Genomic DNA, 6,000 nt, shown 5'->3' with positions numbered 1-6,000 from the left:
GAGGACCCCAAAACCGAGCAGCAATAGAAAATCACCAAGACAAATGGATACTTCAACAAATGTCTTTTTAATTTACTTGAAACAAAAAAAAACAGGATCAAACTTTAACTTATCACTATTAATGTAACAGCCTAACATTAATCTTTTCTAATTCTAAGCACAGGTGTATTTAATGTGTATAAAGTTTTTTTGACACTCCCCCAAGTTTACCGGTATCTATCAATTCTTATACTGTGCACAGAATTCAACATTTATGAATTTTCACCAAGCTCTGGTGCATAAAAGAAAATGTTTTCCCTCCAGGAAGGCTCTTGTTGGTTTCAGAGAGGGATTTCTTGCTCATTGGACACACAAAAACTGATTCCCTCTGATCAGCCACTTTGGTGTCTTGCCAAAGAAACTTTCACCATCAGAGTTTTCCAAATGATAACCTCTTCTACAGGACACCATTGAGTTCCTTTTGTTTCCCTTATTTCAGGTGAAACACATTTCTAGCCAGCCATTTCCTCTTGTATGGACAACAAGGTTTTTCAACAGGCTGAACTGAGAACTCACAACCCGTCTTCAAAATGGGGTTTCAACAAGATGCCAGCTTTCCATCTCTCTCTCTCTCTTTTAGCAAAAAGCCTATTTGGTGTCTCCTCTCTGCTTGCAAAAGCACATGACCTTCTTAGAACAGTAAACTTCTGAGTCCAATAATATGTTGTTTTAAAAACAATATTCCATTTTGCACCTGCTTTTGAAATTATTTAGCAAAACATTCTTTGCAAAGGCTCTCGGCAGCTCTCGGTGGCTGCATGACTTACTCTCAGCAAAGCTCTTGCATTTTTAGTAAGAGCTGTTTTGCAAAGTGTTTGTATTTGTTTGTGACCTACACGACTCCTACAATCTATCCTTCAAAAACATATCTACATACAATATAAAATATAGATAATCTGTCACAGGACAGATGCAGCTGAGGAGTTGTGATAAAATCAATGGTGTCCTTGCAAAAAAATAAGTGGGAAGAGGTATAATCCAGGTAGCTCTAGTGAGTGGAGTTTATAATAGTTTGAAACTTGAACCTCTCTCTCTATTTCAGGAGACAATTTACTGTCATGTATTTAAAGTCTCTGACTGCTTTATCCAGAAGCCCACAGCCTGCATGGGTTCCTCTCCTCAAGTCACCAACAGCCTGTCACCTGTGTGGGTCCTTCAGCTGCAGAACCCCTCATTGGTCTGATTCCATTGTCACTGACCTGTGGATTGAATCCTCTGCTTCTAAGATGTTGATGGGGTTTGGTCTTCTTGTTTTCTGGTGCCCTGCGCTAGTCCTGCGCTTCCCTAGAGTTTGCGGTGCCGAGGAAATTTAACACATCTAAATTAAAATTTTACAACTTAGAGGAGAATCTCCCATGTCTAGAGGGATGGAAAGGGCATTATTACAAATTGAAGCCTAATATTTGAATATTCATGTGCCAAATTTTCAAAAGCATAGATTATATATTTCTCAAGATATATGTAATTTTTTCCAAAAGAATACAACTGTGAATGTTTGCATGTCATCTTGGCATCCCTAAAAATATATCTGATTTCCAAGTAAGTGCAATACATTTCCTCATCACCACTAAGGCTAATTTAACAAACTTCAGTTGATATACTAATAGATTTAATTTGGGCCTTGTTCCTTCCATATTTCCTAATAAAAATAAAGTTTGATTTTGCAGAAAAGCAACTCCTGTCGCTTGTTCCAAAAAATTTATAATTCTCCCTAAAAAGATCTTACATTAGGACAAAGATAAGTTGAATGCAAGAAAGTTGCTACATCTTCACCACACCTTAAACATTGATCTGATAATTCTGATTTTATTCTAATCATTTTCTCAAGTGTAAGAAGTAACTGTAGAAGAAAAACTAGTTGTGAATTCCTTCCTCACTGCTGCAGCGTGGAACTCTTGTCAATAGTTCCAGACTGCTGAGTTGAAGTGAATTAATACATCTCCCCTTGATCAAGTGATCTCTATTGCCAAATCAACTTCCTACAGAGCTTTTCATATCCAACTGCGTGAGTCACCTGATTCTAGGTGTAGCTTTCAGATAAAATTCTTGCTGACATCTGCTCCATGACTGATGTAAAAACAACTATACTGAATTAATTTATATCATACATTACTACAACATTCAAAACCATTTCCCACATTTGTCTAGACTTATGAACTCCTCATTTAAAAGTTCCTACTTGTAATAAAGAATACATTATCGAAGTAAACATTTTAACAATTCCTCTTTATAAGGAATTTCTATTTCAGTACAACATGGTTGGTCCTAACTTATCCTTCAAATATGTCCTTAGTTAGAAATAGCAAAAAAGATTGCGATGAGTTATACGATATTTATTTCTCAGTTGCTCAAATGACATTATTTGACCCCTTTCATAACAATCTTCAACATTTATAATCCCCTGACGAAACCAGCTATTCAGAAATTGACGATCCTTCGAAAAAGAGACGAGAATTTGTATATCCACTTACACCAGTTTCATCATTCATTTTATTCCATATATTAATCAAATGTTTCAACAATGGTTTATCTTTATCACCAACCATTAATTTCAATTCCCACTTGGATATAAATTCTTCTGCTTTTCCTCTCTCCTATTTTATTTGATTCAATTTTTACCCTTTCAAAAAAAGAGGCAAGAAATCTCATTGGAGCTGCTCGATACTAATTTTTAAAATGTTGAAGCTGTAGTCCTGTCAATGTAGAATTTGCATTAAGACAAACGCAGCTGTCTTTAGCTATCTTATTGAATCGGCTAAAATGGCATAACATGAGAACAAATGTCCCGGAGGAGTGTGGGCCACTTGTAACATGGGATTCAATCGGAAATGGTTTCACATGACATAAACTCATGACGCAGACTGTTTTCTAAGAATGGAATACAAGAGGAAGGTTGTCTAGGTCTCCAGCAGGATATAGATCACAAGATATAGGAGCAGAAGTAGGCCCTTCGAGTCTGTTCCACTATTCTTCCACTCAGCCCCACTGCCCAGCTCTCTCTCCATAACCCTTGATTTCTTAACTAATCAAATACCTGTCAATCTCTGCCTTAAATAAACCCAATGACCTCAGTTCCATGGATTCATGACCCACTGACAAAATAATTTGTTCCACATCAGTTTTAAATTGACATCCTTTTATCCTGAAATTATGCTCGCTTGTCCTAGAATCTCCTACCATGGGAAACATCTTTGCAATATGTATTCTGTACAGGCCTTCCATTATTTGAAATGCCTCTGAGGTCCCCCTTATCCTTCTGTACCCCAACTAGTACAGTCAAAGAGTCGACAATTGTTTCAGAGAGAGGTGTGTTGTTCAGTGAAGTATTAGGGTGTTTTTTACTCAACATACCAGCATCTGAAGTCTGTTATCTCTTCGGAAAAGCTCTGATAGCTTTAGCATGGAGCAGAGCTGAACCAGGACTTTGCAGGTATTTCAGGGAGTGTGTGGGCAGGGTTTGTTCTGGACCAACAATCTCACCAAATGACTCTGCTTGAAATTAAGATTCAAACCATTTTGAGGAATACAACAGGAATTGTTCAACAAGAGCCTTGTGTTCCCTGAGGAGTTTTCTTTCAATAGTGGAAATGATTTTTTTTTAAAGTCCATTAATCTTGGGGACGTGGCAGGATGGCGTAAGGACCAGACGTGCCTTCCAGTCCTCTCCTGTCTCTATCTTATTGTTTTGTCTAGAAATGCCCGTTAAAACAATTTCAGTGCTGTTAATTTAACTTATGCTGGTACAATTGGTGGAAAAGAGCAAAAAAAAACGACAACAGATCATCAAAAAACTACATTTTCCAAAAGTTCAAGTTTTGGAGCCTATCTACAGGAAAGACACCGGGACTCAGCATGAAATGGATCCCAGGAGGGAGGTACAGTGTTCGGATGTAGAGCTCTCTGTTACATCGGTAGAGCCCCCTAAAGAGGGCGCCAAACAGCCTTTAGAACAAAGAGTTACTCAAAGGCATTTGTCAACTGTAGAGGTGGCGCTGCAAACTGCATCTTTTGAAATAGAAGAACCTATACTACTTGATGTACTGGGAGAACTTAACACATTATGGACTGGGGAAAACCCCGGCCAGCGTCCTCCAGTCATTGCAGTCATACTATAAGGAAGGAACAGAAGATCCTTTGGTTATGCAGAAGAAGCAGGAATCTGTTGAGTCAAAATCTCTTCCAATTGAAAAGATTTTTGTGAATCTTGAAACTAAATTATCTTATACAATGCAGGGATTATCCAAGATTATGACTGAACTTGGTACTAGGTTTAATACTCTGGTGAAAAGACATTCTCAACAGATGGCTGAGTTTGGAGCTTTTAAGCTTGAAGTGAGAGATAAATTTAATTCGTGTGAAGAAGATACAGATGAAATACGGGATTAAGTTTTTGATGTGACCAAAATGGTCGAAGACTTACAAACTCAAAATAAAAATTTTGTGAAAAAGATTGATTATTTGGAAAACCAATCCAGAAGGGACAATATAAAGATTATTGGTTTGCCGGAAGCTATGGAGGGACCAGACCCAAGAAAATTTTTTACTGAATGGATTCCGCAGGTGCTGGGTCAAGAACATTTCCCGGAAGGTATAATACTGGAACGTGCTCACAGAGCCTTGCGTAGAAGATCTATTTCAGGTCAAAGTCCAAGACCTGTTTTGGTTCATTGCTTGAATTATTACGACAGAGAAATAATTTTACGAGTGGCTATTAGAAATGCACAACAGAGAAAATCACCCTTGATGATTCAAAATAATCGAGTTTTCTTCTATGCGGATTTGAGTCAAGAAGTTATGTTCCAACGACGGAAATTCAATCCTGCTAAAGAGTTGTTGTTGAAGAAAGGTTACAAGGCAACCTTTAGATATCCAGCTGTTTTGAAGGTTTTCCAAGATGGTTGCCAACCAAAGTTCTTTGATTCTCCAAAGGAAGCTATAGCATTTGCTCAAGAGCTGTCAATTACTCAGTTTCAACAGAGACATAGTCCGCCACGATCTCTAAGGAGACAAGAGATGGAAGAAAAGATCCGTGCTCCAAGAAGGAATGGTTGTAATGGTGACTCGGCAGTTGGAGCTGATTAAAAGAAGTGTTGTCCTTTTTTTTCTAATTTTTTTTTAGAAAAAGGGATATTAAATAATGATGATGTTAGTTTAAGATGAAGTGAGAGTTGGGGGAGAGAACTGGATGGGCACTATTTCCTGAAAGTCATCTGCTACGTGTGAGTTATCTCACACCCATTTTTTTTTGGGAGTTACCGCATTGCGCGGATTAGACGGGAGGGGGTATTTTTAACCTCCTACCCATTTTTTTTCCTTTTTTTTGTATTATTAGATTAAAGAGTGAAGAGTTTTTTTTGTTTAAATATAAAAAAAAGCATAAGAAAGTATTTGATTGTTTAAAAAACTAAAAATTGATGTGGTTTTTTTTGTAAAGTTTATTCAGTAGATAAGGAATATTTGAAATTTAAATGTGAATGGGATGGATAAGGTTTTTTTAAATATTTTTTCTTTAATTTTAAGGTGAAAGGAGTGGTAATTCTGGTATATATTATTTTGCTATTTTAGTTATAGAACAAAGGGAATAATGGTGAAAGTTATAAATTGAATTGTACAATTCTTAATGAGGCTTGAATTTTGTTTGTGGTTTATGCTCCATTTGTTGAAGATATAGATTTCGTTGTAGATGTGTTTTTATTATTTGGATATCTGAATTTTAACGTAATGATTGGGGATATTTAAATGTGGTATTGGAGCTTTTATTGGATAACTATTCAAGAGTAAAAGGGAAAAATGGTGGAAGAGTACTAAAATTGAATTGTACAATGCTTAATGAGGTTTGAATTTTGCTTTAAGATGGTGGTCTATGTGACTAATATGATGATAGATGTGAAGTTAGTTGATAGTTGGTGAAGGTTTATCTCGATAGAGAAAGTTTATTTTTCATCTTTTTTTCCATGCTAC

Source organism: Narcine bancroftii, chromosome 11 (assembly GCF_036971445.1).
Source record: "Narcine bancroftii isolate sNarBan1 chromosome 11, sNarBan1.hap1, whole genome shotgun sequence".
In the NCBI taxonomy this organism is placed as follows: Eukaryota; Metazoa; Chordata; class Chondrichthyes; order Torpediniformes; family Narcinidae; genus Narcine; species Narcine bancroftii.
Note: the sequence above shows the minus strand (reverse complement) of the source record.